Here is a 25,300-nt window from a genome sequence, read left to right on the forward strand (position 1 = left end):
CCCCCCCCCCCCCGCCCCAGTCCCCGGTCTCCAGGGCCAGTGCTCATGGAGGTATGGAGTCTCCATTCCTGGGACCCTACTCTGGCAAGTCATGATTCTCTAGCTCTGTTTTTCTGCTTCATCAACTGGAGGGGTAAGGGCAGCTTATCCAGTTCTTGATGGCTCTAAGGACAAGTTGTTGATTTTCCATGTTTAATCTTTTCCTTTGCTGTGAGGATGGCAGTGACAACTTCGAAGCTCTATATATGTCAGGCTGGAAACAGAAAGTGCCTACAACTTTACTTTATTTTAAGAAGTTAATTTATATCCATTTTATTAAAAAATAAAACCTATCATCAAACCATTTTAAATATCTGAAATTTCACATGCATTTTTAGAAAGGGCCTTTATTTAGCATATGTAAATATAATTGCAATCTTGGTTATGTTTCAACAGTAAGACATTATCTATTCTAAAAGATTGTTTTTTGATTAAATATTTTTTTTCTGAGTTGCAGAATAATACATTCCAGTTTTAAACAATTCTATATATTGTGAATATATATATACTCACACACACACACACACACACACACACACACACACACACACACACTAATTAAAGGGTAATATGCTAATTAGACCAGATAGACTGGATGTCTCTTTTGAATGTCATTTTGGACATCCTTCCTGACAAAGCCAGGGCCCAGCCCAGGGGAGGAGGGAGAAGCTGCTGGTGGTCCTGAGTGCCTGTCCAGGCAAAGCCGGCCCAGGTCCCAGGTGCCTGGATCCAGCCTAGGTGAAACTGGCCTGGGTCCTGGGTGCCTGCAGTTAGCCAGAGGGAGGGAGGCCTGGGTCCCAGTGCCTGTGGCTGGCAGAGAAGAGAAGCCTGGGTCCCAGGTGCAGGGCTGAGGCAGAGGCAGTTAGGAGCAATCAGGCAGGCAGGAAAGTGGCTAGGCAATTAGACAGGCAGGCTGGTGAGCAGTTAGGAGCCAGCAGTCCTGGATTGTGAGAAGGATGTCTGACTGCTGACTTAGGCCCAATCCCTGCATGACCAGGACTAAACAGGCAGTTGGACATCACAATGGGGTTCTAGATTATAAGATGGATGCAGGCCAGGCTGAGGGACCCCATTCCCATGCATGAATTTTGTGCACCAGGCCCCTCTAGTGTATGTGTGTGTGTGTGTGTGTGTGTGTGTGTATGTGTGTGTGTATATATATATATATATATATATATATATATATATTGATATATAAATTTATTCCCCCCCCCTTAGGAAAATAGGTTTAGAAGGACAGACAATAAACTGTAAATGGTAATAAACTTTATGAAGTTAATGGTATTGGTGATGGACTTGTGAAGAGTGATTTATACTTTTTGACTTTGTAGAATTCTGTATTTTTTTTCATGGTTAAAACAATTGTGATTTACTAAAATAAAATATTGAAATAATTCTAGAAACTTATTTTAGCTTTGAATAAAATGGTTTCTTTCATGTATTCTTTGTTCTTGCCCAACAGAGATTCCAAAATCTTAGGTTCTAGTTGTTGCCTGGGTACTGAGGACCTACCTTAGGGGGCTCACAGTCCAAGGTCCCATTAAGAGGTTGCAGTACGCTGAAACTGGTTTGGCTCAGTGGATAGAGTGTCGGCCTGCGGACTGAAAGGTCCCAGGTTCGATTCTGATCAAGGGCATGTACCTTGGTTGCGGGCACATCCAGGGGGGCGGGGGGGTTGTGTGTGTGTGTGTGTGTGTGTGTGTGTGTGTGTGTGTGAGGCAGCTGATCGATGATTCTCTCTCATCGATGTTTCTAACTCTCTATCCCTCTCCCTTCCTCTCTTAAAAAAATCAATAAAATATATTTTTAAAAAAGAGGTTGCAGTACCTTTCTAGTTAGTAGCTCCACCCCCCTAACTTCCTCTGCATCAGTCTGGCTCCTTGCATTTCACTGTTGAAGGGGAAATAAATGTGCCACCTGTGCAGCCGAGTTATATAACAAGGGTGCCATAAGTTAACAGTGTAAATACCTCACAGTTTTCCCATGGTACCTGGGAAATGAAGAAAAGCTATTAAAATCCTGACAACTTTAGATAAACTGATTCCAGATTATCAGAAAATGATCCTTCTTCCTCCTTGTGACCCAGCCTGAAATTCCACCAGTTTGAAATGGATTTGAGTTGAGAGATGGAAGAGAGAGAACCTAAGTTGCTGTTGGCTACTATAGAATATGGTCCCTAGAGCTCTGTTGAAATAGTGCCGGGGCAAGCACCACAGGAGGAGGGGATAAGGAAGAGGACATGTAAAGCAGAGTAAAAACAAGCACACAAAAAAGAGACCACAGAGCTGAGGAGGATAGCAGCTTTCATTCCCTGTGCTGATCAGGAAGGACAGGTGTATAAAGAATTTGACTTTTCTGAATGGAACCCTGACACTCACAAGTGGCAACATACACAAATGTCAGATTGGTTCCTGGGTGTGGCGTTGGCCAAGGTGAAGTACAATCTATTTGTAATCTGCAGTGCCATCTAGAAAGCTGTGTTTAAGAACCTAAGCAGCCTCTGTAGGCTCCATTTTGTAAAATGAGACCCTGAGAACGTGAGTAGTTCAAGTTTGTTCCCACTTACACAAAGATGTCTGAGATCAATCCCAGCTGGATTAACCCCAGTCTCCTACTCCTGTTTTTAGTAAGAGTGTTTTATATTAGCTCCTTTAGGTAGCTATATTATTTTTAATTAATTTTAAACCTGCAGTATACTTAAATTGATATATCTTCTAGAGGTCTGATGCATGAAAATTCATATACTTGGGGGTGGGGGGTGTCATTCAGCCCAGCCTGTGCCCTCTTGCAGTTCTGGAGCCCTCAGAAGAGCCCTCTGTGGGAGGTGATCAGGTAGGCCTATCAGGGACAGAGCCAGCAGGGGAGAGGCCAGCACTGCCTCCTACCTCCTGCTGCCACCACCAATGGCCTCCCCTGTAGGAGGCAACCATGAGGGCCAATCAGGGAATGAAGCTGACAGGCTAGCAGCTGGCCCTGCCCCCTGATGGACCTTCTACCACCACTGGTTGCTGCTGCCCCCCAATTGCCATCCCCTCCCTCTGCTCACTGGCAAATGCCTTGGCTGGCCTGGTGTCACCTGCTCGCCGACCCTGCCCCTGCCAATCAGTTATTCTGCTCTTCAGTCTATTTGTATATTATGCTTTTATTATATAGGATATATCATGCAGCAGTTGAGTTAAGTCAGAGGTTGATAGCTAAGACTGTGGAGTCAGAATGTTTGGAATAAATCTTGGCTCACCTGCTGGTTTTAGTTTTCTCATTATCAAATTGAAGAAAAATAGCAATAGTATTTTTCATGTACAGTGTGTAAATAAATTATTCAAGTAAAGCATATAACACAGTGCCTGACATATGACAAGTTTCTATAAAAATAACTAGTATTATTATTACTATTATAATTTTTACTTTCTTCAAAAGCTCATCTTTTAATTACAAGTACAACACGTGCTTCTTTGTTCAAACACAGAGATGCTTTGAGATATCCATTAATTTTTATAATATATTGACAATTCTTGCCAACTTCATATAAATTACACAGTTGAAAAAATTACCTTTGAGTTTTCCCCTACAACTTTCTATCTCAAATGCAGAATATATCATTACATTCTAGTGGCTTCAAAGGAGAGGATGGTCAACATTTATTGGTAGTTAACGCATAAGAAAATACAGCCAAAAATATTTTGTCCAATCACCCATTGAACATAAAAAACATGGTTCTTATGGATTTAACAATTTTATGAAAAATGTTCAAAAATCCAGGGAACTTCTGGTTCATACATAACTTAGGTTTATAAGAAAGACAAAAATCACTTGTTTATTCCTCATTATTGTGCGGATAGGCTACAAAACAGACAAGCAAACAAAAAACTCAATAGTACTTGTATTTCCACTCTTGAAATGATTTCAAGCCCTAATTCTTAGATGGTTTTAGCTTTCACTTGATAAATATGTCTTTTAATAGTTTAAAAGACAAAATGGGTAGGCAGAGGCATTTTCTTCTACCTTCTCATTTTAACAAATCCCTATACATCCGTTAAGACACAGGCCAAATACTACTTTCAAGTAGCACATCTGAGAATTATTTTTCCCTCATTCCTTAATCTTTTGGACACACATTAGCTTTAAAGTTTATCATATTGTTCTACAATTTTTGGATATCTTGTTCATTAAACTGTAACCAACCTTGAAAGCTGGAATTGCTTATTAATCTCTGCGTGCCCACTCATTGGCGCATGGTAGGGAATTAATAATTCTTGTCTAGAGTGGAGGGGAAGGAGAAATCCTGTCATAAAATGCTTTAGGCCAGTAAAGTACTTTGGAAGACAACCACCATAAATAATTAAATATATAATACAAAATTCCTCAATTTTTATTTGATTATTCAATATAAAATATATTTTAAAATTGAACAGGAATGCTAAGAAAGAGGATTGAGCAAAAGACAATTAAAGACCATCTATTGCCAGGGTAAGAAGATTTTAAAAGAGTTGCTGTAAGATGTAAGGAGTGGCAAACTGATAATGACCAAAAGTTTTAGATGGGAACCATTTGAAACCACTATGGACAAGAAAGTACCTGAAAGGGATACAGATACATAATATTAAGTACCTAACAGGATGAGGATAAACACTGTGTAAATAATAAATTTATGTTTTATACTTTTTTTGCTAAATAATTTAACAATAAGAAAATTGGTTAACTGTAATAAATTGTGCTGGGAAATTTGGTCAGATAGATGCAAAAAAAAAAAAAAAAAAAAAAAAAAGAAACTAGACCACCAATTTATACCATACACAAAAACTCAAAATGGCTAAAGGACTTGAATGTAAGATGGGAAACCATAAAAATCCTACAAGACTTCATAGGCAGAAAAATTGCAGACATATGTCGTAGCAATATCTTTACAGACACAGATCCTAGGGCAAGAGAGACAAAGGAGAAAATAAACAAATGGGACTACCTCAAAATAAAAAGCTTCTGCAACAAACAATTACAAACTCCATTGCATGGGAGAACATATTTGCCAATGTTATCTCCAATAACGGTTTAATCTCCAACATTTACAGGGAACTCATACAACTTAACAAAAAGAAGATAAACAACCCAATCAAAAAATGGGCAAAGGATCTAAATAGACACTTTTTGAAAGAGGACATTCAGAAAGCCAAGAGATATGAAAACATGCTCAAAGTCTCTAATTATCAGAGAGATGAAAATCAAAACAATAATGAGGTACCACCTCACACCTGTCACAATGGCTATCATCAACAAATCAACGAACTATATAAGTGCTGGAGAGGATGCAGAAAAAAATGAACCCACCTTTACTGTTGGTGGGAATGCAAACTGTTGCAGCCACTGTGGAAAACAGTCTGGTGTTTCTTCAAAAATTTAAAAATGAAATTGCCATTTGAACCAGTGATCTTACTTCTAGGAATATAAAAAAAAAAAAAAAAAAAAATCAAAAGGGTATTTGAAGAAAATAATGACAGAAAAATTCCCCAACCTGGTGAAAGAAATAGACTTTCAAGTCCAGGAAGTGCAGAGAACTCCAAACAAGAGGAATCAAAATAGGACCACATCAAGACACATCATAATTAAAATGCCAAGGGCAAAAGACAAAGAGAATCTTAGAAGCAGCAAGAGAAAAACAGTTACCGTGTTTCCCTGAAAATAAAACATCCTCTGAAAATAAGACCTACTTACAGGTTTCCTTCTGAGTGAAATATAAGGCATCCCCCCGAAAATAAGCCACCACCACCCCCCCCCCCCTTGCTGGCTCTGTCTCAGAATGAAAATTAATTTACCGTAAACTGGTCGCTAGGGCCACCCCGACTGGCCTCTAGCAACCAGTAACGTTACTCGGAGTCCTGATGTCATTGCTGTGTGGAGGCGGAGCAGAGGTCGGAGTGAGTGGTGAGCATGGGGCAGGAGAGAGGAGGAGACTTTCGCAGATGAGTGTAGAAGAACAGGAGGATTAGAGTGGACAGGAAGTGGCGAAGGTGGTGAGTGCTGGTCTGTCTGAGGTGATACTACCTGATGCTCACGGCCATCCTCATGATGACTGAAGATTCTCAGTCAGTGGCAGACCCTGGCAGACTCAGATCCAGGCCCCAGCAAGCCCAGTGACAGTCCCCAGGCAGGCCCCAGGGGGTAAATGTCTGATAAAGAGGTAGGGGGGATGTCTGGTGAAGTGGCAGAGTATCAGAGGGGGCAATCAAAATGACACAGGAGGATCAAAAGGGGTTACTAAAATGGTAATCCCCACTCTGATTCTCCTGTACCATTTTGATTCCCCCCTCTGATCCCCCTGTGTCATTTTAAATGATTCCCCTCCCCCCACTTGATACCCCAATTCCTTTTTTTTACCCCTAGAAATGGTACTCCGTGGAGTACAAGAAAGGAATTGTGGAAGACTCTTGGGGCCAAAATCTTACTGCTTTCTGCAAAGAGAAGATGTTGAGTATCCGATTGGTCTAAAAGAGCAGAGTATGGTAACTTCTTTGAACAAGTGGGCAAGGGAAATGCTAAAAAGCACAAGTGTGGATCAGGTCGGCAACCATTATTTTCTGAGCTGGAAGACCTGATCTGTGAATGGGTTGTTGACAGGAGAGTAAAGGCTTTGGTTGTGAATAGGGCTCAGATTCAAGAATTTGCCCTTGCAATGGCACCACAGTTTGACATAGCCCCCAAAATCTTCAAAGCATCACAACACTGGCTGGATAATTTCCTTCAGGGAAGTGAACTGTCTTTAAGAAGATCTATAACATTGTTTAGGTTGGAAGATACTCAAGCTATTAAGTGAGCACTTGCATTCAAGTCCTTTATTGATGATGCTGACTTCTCTAAATACAACCTTTCCAACATGATTGCTATGGATGAAACTGCAGTGTTTATGGGCCAATCATCTCAAACAACAATTGAACAGCAGGGTGCCTCCTTAGTGTACATTCCCTCCACTGCTTATGAAAGTGCAGTGTTTCCTGTATTTTGGCAATTCGTCTGGATGGCACTAAAATCCCACCTTCAATCATTTCTAAGGGCAAGAAGGAAAAGATTGAACGTGTTTTGGGTGTTTTATTCTTGAAACTGAAAAAGCCTGTGCCACACAAGCAGTTATAAGCAAGTGGGTCGATTTAATGCTGCCACTTGTTATGCGAGGGAGCCAAAGAGGTCTGCTAGTCTGGGATGCAGCAAGCACTCACCATGCTAAAGACATGAAGACATTTCTTCATGAAAGAAAAATAGATCAGATAATGATTCCTGCAGGAATGACAGCCTATCTCCAGACTCTTGATATTGCAATAAACAAGCCATTCAAAGACAATTTGTGCATGGAAATTCATGACTATATTGAAAATAGAATGGAGAGAAATCAGCGTGGAAACTTTGTGAAACCTAAACTGCAAGAAGTTGTGACTTGGGTGAAGAATTCATGGGAGAAAATCACTGACAGTTGCATTGCAAATGCATTGCGAGCAGGCTACCTTGACAAGAAGTACTCATTTAAAGACAGTGCTATTGCTAAACATGAGAGATTTGGTCCACTGATTCTGAAAGAAATGGAGTCACAAGAAATTCACCAGGAAATTCAGGAATTGGATTGTTATTGAATAAATGTTCCAGAAGATGATGACATGATTGTCTTTGAAAAAATGAGTAAATTCTTGATACTGTAGGATTCACAGTTTGTCTGGTTTGTGTTGACAACTACCGTACTACCGTACCATATACAGGTAATAAATTTTCTTTATTTTCATTAACAATAAATGTGTACCGTATTCTTCTTCATGGAAAAATAATACATCCCCTGAAAATAAGACCTAGTGCATCTTTAGGAACAAAAATTAATATAAGATACTGTCTTCTTTTTTGGGGAAACAGGATAGTTACCTACATGCGAGTACTCATATGACTGTCAGCTGATTTCTCAACAGAAACTATGCAGGCCAGAAAGGAATGGCAAGAAATATACAAAGTGATGAACAGGAAGAACCTAAAACCAAGATTACTCTACCCAGCAAAGCTATCATTTAGAATTGAAGGTCAGATAAAGAGTTTCATATACAAGAAAAAGCTAAAGGAGTTCATCACTATCAAACCAGTATTATATGAAATGCTGAAGGGTATTCTTTTTAAAAAATATATTTTATTGATTTTTACAGAGAGGGAAGGAGAGGGATAGAGAATCAGAAACATCGATGAGAGAGAAACATAGATCAGCTGCCTGCTGCACACTCCCAATTTGGGATGTGCCTGAAACCAAGGTCCATGCCCTTGATCGGAATTGACCCTGGGACCATTCAGTCCACAGGCCGGTGCTCTATCCACTGAGCCAAACCGGTTAGGACTGAAGGGTATTCTTTAAGAAGAGGAAGAAGAAAAAGGTAAAGATAAAAAAAAATTATGAACAGCAAAGTGACAAAAAATACATATCTATCAACAAGTGAATCTAAAAATCAAATGAATAAAAAATCTGATGAACAGCATAAACTGGTGAATGTAATAGTATCAGGAGCAGAGAAAAGGAGTGGACTGACAAATATCAGGGGGAAGTGGGTTTCGGGGTGCAGGAAGAGACTGGACAAAAATCTTACATATATGGATGAGAACAGTGGGAAGGAGGGAAGGGCATAGACTGGGGTGATAACTGGGTGGAGGGTGCTAATGGGGGGAAAACAAGGAACATCTGTAATAATCTGAACAATAAAGAATTTTTAAAAAGATGCAAAAAAAGGCATAGGGTGGCTGAATAAAAAAGAAAACAAGACACATATATGTGAAAGAGATGAAACCATGTTGTCTAACTGATGTCTCCAATGGAAAGGATGGAGATGCCTTTTTAAAGAAAGTGGTTATATAAACATTGTATATTGAAGTGCTGCTAGCCATCTTGGGATCTTAAAATTCTATGTGCAAAATCTCCCAAGCTCCTTTCATAACTAGATATCTTAATTCAACCATATGTATTCCTATAACTCCATAGCCCCCATTTTCACACTGAGGCTTTGCTTAAACAGACTCAGAGAAACATATAAACATATAAACACACACACACACACACACACACACACACACACACATACAGATGCAGGCACCACCACCACCCTTTGCTGCTTTTAACATATAAATCTAAATAATTATACACTTACAAAGTGAGCATGTGTTATAACTTAAAGTGTTGAGCTGTATGTCTCTGAAAGATTGCCAAAGGGGTGGCAATCTCTGTCAGCAATCTAGTCAAAGTTTCTTTTATTACAAGAAAGAGAGACCAAATTAAGTCATTTCAAATTAAGGGAACAACCAAATTAGCTGATTACATTCATTGGAGTCTTACTATTTAAAATCAGTGCTTACTTTATGCACTCATTTAATTTCACAACCATATGAAGCAGGTGCTCTTATTCAATTAATTTTAGAGGTGAAGCAACTAAGGTGTGGGCAGATAAATAACTTTAATAAGGTTACAGTAAATGGAAGAGAAACCATTTAAGTTCAGTTGGTCTGAGGGTATCACAACCTCATAGGAATTAAAAGATGCAAAATAAAGTGCAACCAAGGTTCATGACATTTAAAAGGGATCAAAGCTATTTCTTTTTTTATACTTGAGGCCTGGTGCACAAAATGTGTACATGTAGGGGCAGAGAAGGTATGTCCATCAGCCCAACCTTCACCCCCTCCAATCTGGGACCACTCTCACAATTCAGGATTGCTGACTCCCAACAACTTGTCTGCCAGCCTGCTCATCCCCTAACCACTCCCCTGCCAACCTGATCAACACCTAACTGCTCCCCTGCTGGACTGATTGCCCCTAACTGCCCTCCCCTGCCAGCCTGGTCACCCCCAAGTGCTCTCCCCTGCAGACCTAGCCACCCCCAACTGTCCTCCCCTGCCAACTAGATTGCTTTCAACTTCCCTCCCTTGCAGACCTGGTTGCCCCTAATTGCCCTCCCCTGCTGGTCTGATCACCCCTAACTGCCCTCCCTTGCCTGCCTGGTTGCCCCTAACTTCCCTCCTCTGCAGTCCTGGTTCCCCCCAATTGCCCTCCTTTGCAGGTCTGATCGCCCGCAACAGCCCTCCCCTGCTGGCATCTTGTGGTGGCCATCTTTGACCACATGCGAGTGGCCATCTTTGTGTGTTAGAGTGATGGTCAATTTGCATATTAGCTCTTTATTATATAGGATGGCACAGATTTCACCCATTTTCCATGGAATATAATGTTTTCCCTAACTACCAAGATCATGTGAGTTTTTGTAACTCCATCCTGGGTTGAACAGTGTCCCACTGAAACCAATATCCACCCAGAACTGCGAATGTGAGCTTATTCAGAATAGGGTCTTTGCAGAGGTAAACAACTTAAGATGTGGTCATACTGGGTCAAGGAGGGTCCTAACATAATAACTAGTATCTGTAAAAGAGAAAAATTTGGACCTAAACATTTAGAGAGGGAAGTTGAGCATGTGAATATGGAGGCAGAGATTTGAATTATACTGCCACAGGCCATATCAGATGAAGCTATAGAGGCCTGGAAGGAGCCTAAGAGAAATAAGGGCCTTGCTGACATCATATCAGACTTCCAGCCTTCAGAACTGCGAGAGAATAAATTCTCATGATTTTAAGCCGCCTATTGTGTGGGACAATGCTGAGCAGCTATAAGAAACTAATATAGCCGCTAAAAATAAGGATTCATTTTAGAAAGCAGAGGCTGCTCATGGTAGGCTAATAACCGATTCCAAATATATCCATGTTCTAATTCCTGGGCCCTGTGAAAATTAACTTATTGGGGGAAAGGGGGGAGATATCTGCAGATAAAATTAAACTAAAAGCTTTACATAGTTGATTATTTTGAATTATCAGGGTGGGCCCTAATGCCATCTAAGTTTTCTTGTGAGAAAAAGGTTGGATACACAGAGAGAAGAGGGTCTGAGACAGAGGCAGAGGCTAGATCAATGCTCTCAGAAACAAGGTAGCCAGCAGCCCTCTAAAGCTTGGAGAGGAAAGGAACAGATCTCCTCCAGGGCATCTGGAGGAAGCATAACCATGCTCACACCTTGCTTTTGGGCTCCTTGTCACTAGAAACTGTGAGAGAATAAATTGTTGTTTGAAGCCACCGGATTTGGGGTAATTATTTACAGCAGCCACAGGAAACTGATATACTATGTTTCCAGCAAAATTATATGTCAATAGGAAATACGTAATCACAGGCCATTGGAAGAGCTTTAGGGCAGATGTCAGAGGGCTCCCCCTAGGTCATGCAGAGGCCTGGCGTGGGCATTAGAGTGTAGCCTAAGTTACAATGACCCCTTAATTCTAGAAGTGGTATTGTAGAAAATGAAGTGATTGTCAGCTGCAAATATTAATGCCATCACAACAGAGGGAGATAATTATAAGGGATTCTGCTGGAAGGACATACAAGTGAGAGAAAATAGATAGACTATGCAACAGTTAATTTCTACACAGGGGAGGATATTCAAAATACTTCATGAGTAGGAGCTATGGATACCACAAGTTAGAATAGATACTAACTAGTTCTAGAAAAATGATATGTAAATAATGGTGCATACCAGATAAATATTAACTTTCATGACAATCAATTTTAATTTAGTGGGAAATATACTATGACTTCTCCAGTTTATTATTTTGAGCAAGGCCACAAAAATTTTGCGTCAGCTTATACAGGGACTTCCCCTTGGTCAGGTGCTCTTCCTATTTTGTTAGAGTAAGCAGTAAATAGTTAACAGTCTATATATGTGAGAAATGCCCCTAAACTGAGTGTTGTACACATTTCTCAAATATAAACCATCTTTTATCAGTTCTAAGATGCCATCAATTTTAAGACATGCCATTATTTTTTGCAACACTAAGAAAAACAATTAATGCTACCCATTTAGCTATGATGAGACATTTATTGTAATATGTATTCCAAAATGGGAACTGCTACAAATTGATAGGTGCTTGTTGTAGAATCAAAAGGCAAAGGGGGAAAAGTATGATTTGTAGGCATATTTTCAATGTACATTTTGGCAATGAAAAAAATCAAATAAAAATACATTATTCTATTTTAATTTTATTTTAAGTCCTATTTATATAATCTATAATATAATAATAAAAGTATAATATGCTAATTAGACTACACATTCTTCCGGACATCCTCCTGGATGACCTTCTATGAAGCTGGGACTGCAAGGAAAGCCCGGGACCCAGGTGCCAGAGGGAAGCCAGTGCTGGCAACCAGGGGAAGGAAGGCCTGCTCTTGCACAAGTTTCGTGCATCTGGCCTCTAGTTATGAATGTAATAGCTCAGCGTTTTTCAACCGCTGTTCCGCGGCAACTAGTGTGCCGTAGGTGCAGACAAGACAAGAATTTTATAATTTTTCACTATTTTGTTTACTTAATATTTCATAATAAAGTAATTATAAAATAATTTCTTTGTGTTTATTTGATTCCTATTCAAGAGAATTACTTTATATATAGTCAATATAGGCACAGAGTCAAATTTTTTAACATTTTCTAATGGTGGTGTGCCTCGTGATTTTTTTCATGAAACAAGTGTGCCTTTGCCCAAAAAAGGTTGAAAAACACTGTAATAGCTTGTTGTTGAAACAACAGAAAATTAAAAGGAAGCAATCAAAATCATGCTATAGTTTCATGGGCACCATGGAAACTCATTTGAATGAAAGCAAGATCTGGGGGAAAATATGTTTCTTGTCAAACTAACTTTGTCTCATGAAAAGGTTTTTGAAAATCATATCAAGATTGTTGTTACTGTTGAAACCAGTTTGGCTCAGTGGATAGAGCATCAGCCTGTGGACTAAAAGGTCCCAGGTTCAATTCCGGTCAAGGGCATGTACATTGGTTGTGGGCACATCCCCAATGGGAGGTGTGCAGGAAACAGTTGATCGACGTTTCTCTCTCATCGATGTTTCTAGCTCTCTATCCCTTTGTCTCCCTTCCTCTCTGTTAAAAATCAATAAAATATATATTTTTTTTTAAAAAAAAATTGTTGTTACTTTCAGTTTTGCTTAATAAATTCTTCTTGACTCTTTTGATACTGTGTATTTTTATTTTTAATCAATAGTCTAATTCATAGCACATTTATATCATACATGAACTAGAGGCCTGATGCATGAAAATTTTTGCAAGAATGGGCCTTCCTTCCCCTGGCTGCCAGCACCACCTTTGCTCTGGCTGGAGCCACCTTTCTGCCTTCCCATGCTGCCCAGAGGCCTGGAGTGGCTGGAGCGGTGTGGAATGCCTGTGTTGTCACCATGGCTATGTCACAAGTGTCCCACCCTGTCCCTGGACACTTGACACCTGTGTATGCAAATTAGCATGCTATCTTTGTTGGGTTAATTTGCATACTCACTCCTGATTGGCTGGTGGGCATTGCGAAGGTACAGTCACTTTGTATCTTACTCTTTTATTAGTTTAGATGACTGGTTTTTGACTGCACTGGTCTTTCTGAAAGTATTTGCTAACTTGGCACAGACAGTTTTCACCAGAATTATTTCTACAAACTATATATTTCCCTTATCTCTGCTTAGCCTTGCTACAATTTTTAAAAATAAATTTATTAGTGAAATAATGTGTGTAGGACTTCTAATTCCATGTCTGTTATGTAGTACATGCTCAGAAAATGATGGTTAATATTGATATTATTAACAAAAATGTAGGATTTTAAGTAAGTTCTGCAAATTAGTGATATAGAAATAAATAAGACAGACCTGACTTGGCTTGTAAGTACATTATGTATTAATTGTGGAAACATGTACAAGCAACTATAACTTTATGAGTTTTCTTATATTTAAAGAAGACAAAAATTTTTTATAAATCTTGAGAAGTAGTATTAACTGAATTAAATATATGAAAATGCCTATAACAGTACTTAACAAAGTTAGCATTCAATATTAGGTTATGCCCCTTTCCTTCCTTTCTTGTTCATTCCGCTCTCTCACAGAGTAGCCTGCTAAGTTTTATAGCACACAAAATAACTTGACTCTAAGCACCATAAGGGTTGAGAGAAATTAATTGCTGTAATACAGTAAAAGGTACACTTGTCAGGACAAAGTAAAGTGAATGAATGAATGAGTCAATGAATGAATGAATGACTCACACTTGCTGCTTTTATTCCAAGTTTATGTCTTAGAGATAGATGGATGGAGAGGTTAGTCCAAGTGATGTACCTAGATATGTTAATTGTACATGGCTGCATGACAAATTACCCAACCATACTGGCTTTAAACAACAAACATTATTATGACAGTTTTTCTGGGTCAATAATTCCAGTGTTCTTTAGCTAGATACCTTTGGTTCAGTGTTTCTCATGAGATTGCAGCCACACTGTTGATCTTGGCTGTGATCTCCTTTAGAGTTGACTCGGTCGACTATTGCTAGCTCTTGGTCCCTTGCCATGAGATTAGACTTTGTACAAAACTGCTGCATGTTATGGCAGCTGGCTTTACCCAGAAAAAGTTCCAAGACACAGAGGAAGAAACTAGGTGGACTAATATAACAGAAATGTATTCTCTCATAGTTCTGTAAGCTGGAAATCTGAAAGCAAGGTTTTGGTGGGCCGTGTTTCTTCTTAAAGGCCCTGGAAAGGAATCCTTTTTGGCTTCTTCTTAGCTTCTGCGGGTTGCTGGCAATTCTTGGCAATCCTTGGCTTATAAATGCATCACTTCTAGTTCTGCCTCCATTTTTCTGAGTCTTTGTGTCCAAAATTTGTTCTTGTAAGGACACTGGTCATGGGATAAGGCCACCCTAATTCGGTATGGCCTCATTTTAACTTGATAATACCTACAAAATTTCTAAGTCACATTTCCAGGTTTTGGAGTGTAAGATATACATACATATATACACTGAGTGGCCAGATTATTATGATCTCTGAACATATAATAATTTGGCCACTCAGTGTATATATTAGAGGCCCAGTGCATGAATTTGTGCATGGGTGGGGTCCAGCCAGCTTGGCCAGGGGAAGGGAACATGGGTGGTTGGCTGGCCTGACTGCTGGTCAAACTCCTGGTCAAGGGGACAATTTGCATATTAGCCTTTTATTATATAGGATATACACTGAGTGGCCATATTATTATGTGTTCAGCATTCAGAGATCACAATAATCTGGCCACTTACATATAATTAGGGAGGGGGTGACAGATTTAATTTTTATCAGGTGTAATATGGACAATTTGGCATGTTAAAACCTCCTGGGTTCTTACTAAAATTATATATAAGTGTTGAATTTTGGCAAGAAATGTCTTCATAATCAATGTTCTTTCTTCATGAGTCTGCCTCCTGGGCATGAGACCAAGGGAAAAAGTGGAGATGACGATAAACCATGCAGTGGACTTCAGCTAGAAGCAAAAATGTCAGTTCACGGTGCTTTCCCCCACTTGTCAGTTACAATGAGCAGGAAACAGGACCACAGGTCTCTCATTAGGATCTGCAGAGACCAGTCAACAATTTCTGGCACACTCTTTCTTCATTCTTACATGGTTATAAAACACTGGAGACATTCATAGATATCCATAACAAGAGAAAGCAAACAGAAAAAATCATTGTACAGATGAGGAGATACAGCAGTTCAAAGGAGGGGAAGATTATGAAAATTCACAGTAAACAATTCCTTCTGATACAGATTTACACTAAAAAACAGGAGAAAAATTTAACAATTTATGATTAGTTCTTTAACCAAAATTATTAAAGAGCACTCATTTTGAGGGAAAATAAATCTGACATCAAAGAAATGCAAATGAAAATTTAAAAATTAAAAATGCATTAAAAGTATTATGGAATTACTTTTCCTAGGACAAATTTTGAGAATTTAAAGTAAAATAAAATGAGAGAAAAGGTGAGAGATATACAGATTTTATAAATACAAATCAATATTTTATAGGCCTTCCAGATTAATAGAAGAATTCTTTCCAGTAAAGTACAGAGTGTAAAAAAATTAATAAGTACCAATTAAATTAAGTAAATTGGTAAAAAATTTCCAATCTAGACTTTTTAAAATTTTAAGCTAAAAAAAGTGTCATGGATATATAATTAGAGTGGGACAGGCCTTTGTTCTTCATTGTCAAATAGTGTTCTATATTTCTATAAATTGATTTATCTATTTCAATTCAAATTTTCAAATTGTTATTTATATGCAAATCATTAGGGAAACAATATTTCCCAACAGAAGGTGCATAAAACATATCAACATTGGACCCTCTTGAGAAAATGTGATTTTTAGCCAACCAAAATAATAATCAACTAATTTAAGAGTTGGGAAATAGAATAGAGCAAAATTAATAGGAGCAAATAAAGTCAGTTATATGAAGAATAAATTATTAATATTCCCTTTTAGAAAATTGTGAAAATAGAATGTTATTTGAAAGACAAGTGCATAATTTGATATCAACAGTGATGCCATTTGTTAAGGGTTTATAATGGGTTAAATACTTTAATTACATAATCTCACATTACAATTTGGACCTAAAATCCAAGATGACTATAATAAAATAAAACAATTGTCAGTAGAGGTGGAAGAAGAAATGGAGAAATAAACATGTTATATTTCTTCCACACATATGACTAAGACAATAAATATGGTTTCATTCCTTGCTGTTGTCAATGTGGGATAAAGATCATATATACTAATACAAATACTTACATAGATTATATACATTCACATAAATATGTGTATATATGAAATATATGTGTGTGTAAAAAACAATTAGACTCATACATTCCAAGTCACAATTTTAGAAAAATGAGTAAAAAATCAATAGTTCTAAAGAGACAAAAATAAACAAAAGCCATTTTATTGATCCACATACTCTATGTAAATGACCATCCATTTTCAGGACTGCCCACAGACCTATCATTCTAGAAGCAAACACATATATTAGAAACTACATCAATAGAATATTAAGGAAACAGTGTACCCTCTCTTTTTCCTCAGAGGTATTTGGTTCCTGCTAAGATGTTTCATTGTCAGGTTTTTCTGTCCTTTATACCTCTGGTCCAGCCTAGAGCCATTGAAAAGTAAACGTTAGTTTTCACTAAATCGGGTTAAACTTCAGCATCCTGGAAAAATGACCCCTGACTAGATAATCTGTCTGAATGGGAATCAAATATTGAGCTATATCAAGCAATTTAAAAATCCATTCCTAAAACCCAACAGTGCAAAATCAAGGAGTCAAGCAAATAGAATCCAATTACTATAAACAAGTTATCATAAAATATATATAATTTTAATAGTGAACCAATCTATTTCTGGATAGAACTGCATTTAAATCATCTCTAAATGACTGATAACTCTAAACTATGTTGGGGATTTTATAATACACTCCAGTGTCCAGAAACTTTCATGTTAATTTGAAACTTTGAAATTATTTAGGTTGCATCTTAAAATATGATGCTGTCAGAGGAGCTGAAGAATGTCTAGCTATTATCTTCAAAGTCAAAGATCAACTCCAAATGAAGTTGTTTATTACTTTTTTCCTACAATAACCAATAGAGTTGAGTCTTATAGCCATCCTTATGGAAAATATTTTTTAGAATTAACCTTCCATTTATTTTTGTTGGTATTAGGTATATTTCTTACTATTGGCTTATTAAATCCTGCCTTCTTCAACCTCTGAGAATAATCCTAGGAGACTGAATAAAAGAGACAAGGTGAAGAGATGACCACTTGAGGTGGTACTATGTGAACACAGGGAAATGTGTGGACTTGGCAATCTGAGCCAAGAAGTGTGTGCTTTCTCACTGGACTCAGAGTAGAGCTACTATTCCTGTTCTTGTAATGAACTTTGAAATGGATGCCTCTTGACTTGAAATAGGAACTTAGTGGGAGCCCCCAAAAGGATAGAGCTTTGGAATGGGAAGAGATGTGTGTTGAAACTATTTGTGAAAAGTGATTAAAGTATTCAGAACCTCATGATATTACATAGATTGCAGTGAAATAAACCCAAATAGCAACTTAATGAATATTGTTGAAAAGCCAAGGTCCACCTATGAGAAAGTTATATAGGAGAATAAAAATGAATGGAAGGAAAAGTTAGGACTTCAAGAAGTAATTGCAAAATCAGTCTAATGAGTTCTTAAAAGTTCTGTTGTCTAGCATGTAGTGGGTCCTCATTACTGAACTATACATATATCCACAATCTGTGTGTCTGCAGTGGTTATCTGAAGATCTTATGGAAATTAATAAAGACCTTGTTGAAATGAAGTTGAGGCCAGAAGGGGGAGCTCTCATATCCTATGTTGATTTCAAAGCCCAATAGGAAGAATTCCCTTTGTAATAGCTCTCCCAACTTCCTCTTCTCTTCTGTTAAAAAGTATTTTCCCTCCTTTGTTTCTTGGAACTTGCATATGTTTTGCCTTTAGACCACATGGCCTGATTGTGATTCTTTGTTGTTCTTGCAAGAAGTCATTTTGCTGGAGAAATATCTATCTGCCTAGATCCCTAATAACTCCAAGGTTGGTGAGCTAGCAGGTGCAGTACCCACTGAAATACTGCTCCCTCACTTACTCAAGAGTTTGAGGGAAGTCTTTTCTCTGGATCTGAGCTCCTACTCTTATTGCATTCTGAAGCTATTATTAGAACCCCAAGACATTCTTGGTTTGACTCTCTGGAAGCTAAGGGACATCATCTTGTTGACACTTCTGTAAGGAATGCTGCCCTATGGGAACCAAGAGCAAATAAAGCCCTGTCATGATCCACAGGCACATTTTCCCAAATGGTAACTTAGAAAAACTGGGTGTAAAGCCCAACAATTGACCTCAGAAAAATAAAAACAAAATTGAAAATCCAACAATTATTGTTTTAACAAAAAAAAAAGCTGTTGTTTGGGGCAAATAACAGCCCATTTCTACTGGAGACTACAGTGCCTACTTCTACAATTGCACATGCATTAAATCGTTAGTCCACAGCTAAAATGATAAGTTAATTAATCAATATTGGTGGGGAAATATAATAAACCTAGGAAAGTGCCTACCACTTGTTGCATTAGTCAAAAATAGAATCCAGAGCCCTGGATGGTGCTTCTCAGTGATTAAGGCACCAGCTCATGCACCCAAGGGTTACAGGTTTGATTCTCAGTCAAATGCACACACCTGGATTTAATCAGCTGCCTGGTCAGGGCACAGGGCAAGTGCAGGAGGCAACCAACTGATATTTCTCTCTCCCCCTCCCTCTCCTTCCCTTTCTGCCTTTTAATCTTTCTAAAAAATATGGGGAAAATATCCTTTGGTAAGGATTAACAACAAAAACAAAAATGTACAATCCAAGGAAGTCTATTTGCACTGTCCTTGCACATTTTCAATTTACAAATCAACCATTTAATACAGCTTTCATTATATCATGGATATAAACATGTTTTACTTATGGTCTGTATGTAAGCAGACAGAATACTGCCTATTTTGTGGCTAACATGCTTTTGGAAAGTATTACCTCTACCTGGGGAAGTTTGCTTGAACTGCATAGTGAGAGGGGAACTCATTTTACTGGTCAGGTGCTTCAACAAGTCTGTGCTGTTTGACCAGTTTTATAACACTTTCACTGCACTTATCACCCTCAATCCCCAGGTTTAGTCATACACATTTACAGCATTATTGAGACTAAAATGGCAAAAATAATAGAGGCTCTCCAAATACTTTTGTCCAAAACATTGTTGTTCATATCTCTAAATCTTAGATTTAACCCCTTCTGAAATCATATATTGGCATGCTTTGAGATAGTCACAGGAAACCCAGTACATATGGATCCTGCCTCTTTTGATCCACAGCTGACAAAAGGATACATATCTCAATGTTGTAAAGACCTAATTGCTTCTATCAAAATTAACTATATTCTGGTAGAGCAATCTTTTTTCACAGTGTGCTCCAGGGAGATGAAGAACTTAAGCAACACACTTGTAATAGAGATTTTGTTTACTGAAAAAAGCACCTCCAGAAAGATTCTCTTTAACCTTATAGAAAAGGCTTCTATCAGATACTGCTAACCAACTCTTGTGCTGCCATACTCAATGAAATACACTCTTAGTTGTATGTGACACACATCTAACAATAGCACATTAAATCTAACTGCACCCACATACCACCTGGTAAGTTGAAGGTAAAGATTTCTCCAAAATTAAAGCAGATAGTATCTGGTGCAAAAGCTTACCCAAGATGCCAGGACCAGACATGCTGCAAGTTGTCTACCAAACTTTTGAAGCTGATTGTATGCTTCAGAGGATTTCCACTGTCTATGATTATTTATAATATACTAGAGGCCTGGTGCATGAAATTCATGTATGGGAAGATGTCCCTCATCCCAGCCTGCACTCTCTCCAATCTGGGACCCCTCAAGGGATGCCCAACTATCCATATAGGCCTGATGTCACCGGGACTGCTGGCTCCCAACCACTCACTGCCTGCCTGCCTAATTGCTGCTAATTGCTTCTGCCTGCCAGCCTTACCACCCCTAACCACTCCCCTGCCAGCCTGATCAATGCCTAACTGCTCCCTTTCTGGCCCAATTGCCCCTGATTGCCCCCCCTACAGAACTGGTTCCCCCTTAACTGCCCTTCCCTGAAGGCCTGATCCCCCCCCCCAACTGCTCTCCCCTGCTGGCCTGATTGCCCAAAAACTGCCCTTCCCTGCTGGCCATCTTGTGGTGGCCATCTTTGACCACATGGGGGCGGCCATCTTGTGTGTTGGAGTGATGGTCAATTTGCATATTATCTTTTTATTATTATTATTATTATATAGAATGGACTTTAGATAAAAAGTTGCTGTGAGTTCTTCCTTCTACCCCTCCTTGTTCCTCAAATATGATCACAATGGGTTTTCAATCTGTGCAATTTTCATTTGATGTGGGACAAAACACTGAGGAAAAACCATTCCTGGCATTGAGGAACAAAAAGCTGATGAAACCTGAAAAAACATGATTCTTAAACAACAATCCTCTCAGAAAAAGATCTTGATCAAAAGGGAGAAATATAAAAATAAATGAATAGAAATCTCATTTAATATAAAGTCGGGAGGCCTGAAGAGGGAACTTTTATGCCCTGTAGGGATCACAGCCCAACAGGGAGAGCTCTGTTTACTATAACTCTCCTAATTACCATTTCTATTCTATGAAAGAGTTCCCTCTTTGTTCTCCAGACTTGCACATTGTTTGCCATTAGCCAAAATGATCTGAATTATAATTTTTTATTATTTCTGAATAAACCTATTTTGTTGCAGAGATATCTTGTCTTTTATTTGTTTAAAGTCAACAATCCTTTCTCAGATATAAACAAATATGTAAATCATCACCCTGTAAATGTGCCAACCAGAGCCAAAGCACACCAGGTTAGTCCTGCTTATCCACATATCTTAGCAGTTCCCACACCACAGAGAGGTGTTTATGAAGAGGTACTCAAGAATGCAGATCTAACGACAACGACTTTAGAGCAGATCTCTATGATACTGTGTAAGGTTTTTTTTGTTTTGTTTTGTTTTTTTTTTTAGTAATTATTTCAATTTTAAAATACTCCAGAATAGTAGCTTGTATTAAAAAACAAACAAAAAAAAAAAAAACCTCTCCTAAAACAATTTATGTTTGCTTCAGAGAGACCTAGTTGGAGGAAACGTGAAGAGGGTCTGATCTGAGGCACAAAGTTTCTGGTAAATATCCAAGGGTCTGCACATGCACAGACTTGTTTGGAAAGGTCAAGGGACAATTAGGATCAGGAGCCTTTAGCTAACTCCCCTAAGTAGAAATTCTGATAAACAGGGCAGGCCACCTTCAGCCAACTTCCCTCTTTGGAATTTCCTCCTTACAGGCTTTCCAAATAAGTCTCCTGTGCTCCTCCATATATTTGTGTTGCATTATTTTTTTTTTTAAATTGTTGAGTAGTAGTAGTCCATTGTTTGAATATATCCAATTTGTTTATCAGTTTACCTGTTTGATGGCATCTGGATAGGAAACTATTTGGAGTTTTGGCAAACAACTCTTCTGTGAACTTTTAGGCACAAGTTATTGTGTGGACATATGGTTTTATTTTGAGTGAACAGATAAGAATGGAATGAGTGTATCATATGATAGGAAGATGTTTAACATTTTAAGAAACATTTAAACTTTTCCAGAGAGTTTGCACCATTTTACATTTTTGCTGGCATTGTATGAGAATTCTTCCACATCTTCATGACTGCTTGAAATGACTAGTCTTTTTAGTTTTAGCCATTTTTGTATGAGTGTAGTGGTATCTCATTTTGATTGTAGTTTGTGTTTCCTTAATAACTAATAATGTTGAGCATCTTTCATTTGCTTATTCACTATATATGGTCTTCATGTCATGTCTGTTCAAATGTTTTATTTAATTGTATTCTTCTTTTAGAGTTTTGAATTTTTTTTTATATATTCTGGTATCAAGTGTTTAATCAAAAATATATTTTATGGCTTTTTCTTCCTGTCTGTGGCAGGTCTTGCCATTCTCTTAACAGTGTCTAGCAGAGCAGATATTTCTAATTTTGATGAAGCCTAATTTATCAAATTATATTTTATAAACTGTGCTTTTGGTGTTTTTATTAAGAAAGCCATCCTAACCCAATGTCGCAAATATTTTCTTTTATAATTTTTATAGATCATTGTTTTATTTCGTTATGAAATCCATTCTTAGTTAATTAGCAATGTGGTATGAGATAGGAATTAAAGTTCATCTAATTTTTCTCCAGCTGGCCAATCTCTCACTGTTTATTGCAAAGACTATCTATCACCTTTCTACTAAATTGTGTCTGAATTTTTGTCAAAAATTAATTGATCATTTATGCTTAAATATATAGACTCTTTTTAAAATTTATCTTTATTATTGAAAGTACTAGCGACCTAATGCACAAATTCATGCACGAGTGGTGTCCCTTGGCCTGACCTGGGGGATCAGGCTGAAACCTGCTCTCCAACACCCCCTGAGGGGTCCTGGGTTGTGAGAGGGCACAGGCCAGGCCTAGGGATCCAACTGTGCACTACCAGGGCCAGGGAGGGAAGTGGGAAGTTGGCCAGCTGAAGAGGGATTGTGGGAGGGCTCCAGGGTGTGTCCAGCCCATCTTACTAAGTCCTGATCTCTTGGACCTCAGCTGCAAGCTAACCTACTGGTCAGATCGAGTGCCTCCTGGTGGTCAGTGCACATCATAGCGAGCAATTGACTGGCCTTAGCATACCATTAGCATATTATACTTTAATTGGTTGAATGGCTGACCAGTCGACTGGACACTTAGCATATTAAGCTTTTATTATATGGGATTGTAGATGTCCCATTTTTTCCCCATTGATCCCTTCTAGCTTGCATCTGCCCTCCACTCCAGGCCTTTACTATTATCTGTGTCCATGAGTTATACATATATGTTTATAAATTCATTGGTTGATCTCTTCCCCACCTACCCACACACCCACCCATGTCTTCCCTCTGAGATTTGACAGTCTGTTCCATGTTTCTATGTCTCTGGATCTATTTTGTTCAGCAGTTTATTCTATTCTTTAGATTACACATATGTGTGACATCATGTGATATTTTTCTTCCACTCAATGGTCTATTTCACTTATCAGTTCCATTTATCAGTCTGTCTGCTTTATGCCAATGCCATGTTTTGATTTTTTTGAGCTCTACAATAAGTCTTAAAATCAGGTTATGTTCATAGTTATCCCACCTTATTTTTCTTGTTCAAAGTTGTTTCAGCTATTCTAGGTCTTTTGTATTGCTATTTAACTTTTAAAATCATTTTCACTTTGTCCAAATGTCTGCTGAAATTTTCATTGAAATTATGTATGATACATAGATATATTTGTGGAGGACTGACATTTTAACAATAAAGTTATCTGATTTATAAACAGAATATTACCCTATTTATTTAGATAGCCTTTAATGTCTTTTTTTAAAATATATATTTTATTGTTTTTTTACAGAAAGGAAGGGAGAGGGATAGAGAGCTAGAAACATTAATGAGAGAGAAACATCCACCAGCTGCCTCCTGCACACCCTCCACCGTAGATATGCCCGCAACCAATGTACATGCCCTTGACCAGAATCAAACCTGGGACCCTTCAGTTCAGAGGCCAGCACACTATCGACTGAGCCAAACTGGTCTCAGTGCCTTTAATGCCTTTAAAAATAAATTTTGTGCCGAAGCTGGTTTGGCTCAGTGGTAGAGCGTCAGTCTGCAGACTGAAAGGTCTCGGGTTCGATTCCGGTCAAGGGCATGTACATTAGTTGCGGGCACATCCCCAGTGGGGGGTGTGCAGGAGGCAGCTGGTCGATGTTTCTCTCTCATCAACATTTCTAGCTCTCTATCTCTCTCCCTTCCTCTCTGCAAAAAATCAATAGAATATATTTTAAATAAATAAATAAATACATAAATAAATAAATAAATAAATTTTGTAGTTTTTAGTGGATGGTATGGTATTCCATATATTTGGACATTTTTATTTCTCAATATTTCATATTGTATGATATTTTGAAGGATATTTTCATTATTGTTTTGAGTTTGATGTTAGTATTGAGTAAAAGAATTATCCTATATAATAAAAGAGTAATATGCAAATTAACCATCACTCCACCACACCCACAAGCATGCTGACAAGCCAATGAGGAGCAAATATACAAATAAACCCAACCAAGATGGCTATGGCCACAGAGGGCTGGAGAAAGGCATGGCTTTCCCCAGTAATGGAGGAAGCCAAGCTTTCCACTTGCCTTTGCTGGCCTAAGCAGCCTGGGCTTAAGGCTACAAAGTTTCAATTAAAGATGATATATGAGTCCCAACAGCAAAAGGCTTGGCTTTGCTCCAGGCTACAAAGTTTCAACTGTAGAAGATAAATAAACCCAGATACCAGGGCCTCCACTTTAGTAGCCAGGGGGCTTGGTCAGCCTGCAAACCACCACAGGTCCCTCACCCAGGATGCCCCATTTCCCAAAGGAACCCCCACCCTGATCTGGCACACCCTTCAGGGCAAACCAGCTGGCCCCCACCGGTGCACCAGGCCTCTATCCTATTTAATAAAAGAGTAATATGCAAATTGACCATCACTCCAACACACAAGATGGTTGCCCTTATGTGGACACAAGGTGGCCATCAGGGGAGGGCAGTTGGGAGGGACCAAGCCTACAAGGGAGGGAAGTTGGGGGCAATCAAGACTGCAGGGGAGGGCAGTTAGGGGTGACTAAGCTGGCAGAGAAGGGAAGTTGGGGGTGACCAGGCTTATAGGGAAGGGAAGTTGGGAAGGACCCAGGCCTGCAGGGGAGAGCAGTTGGGGA

Source organism: Pipistrellus hanaki, assembly GCF_964339955.1.
Source record: "Pipistrellus hanaki genome assembly, chromosome: 2".
In the NCBI taxonomy this organism is placed as follows: domain Eukaryota; kingdom Metazoa; phylum Chordata; class Mammalia; order Chiroptera; family Vespertilionidae; genus Pipistrellus; species Pipistrellus hanaki.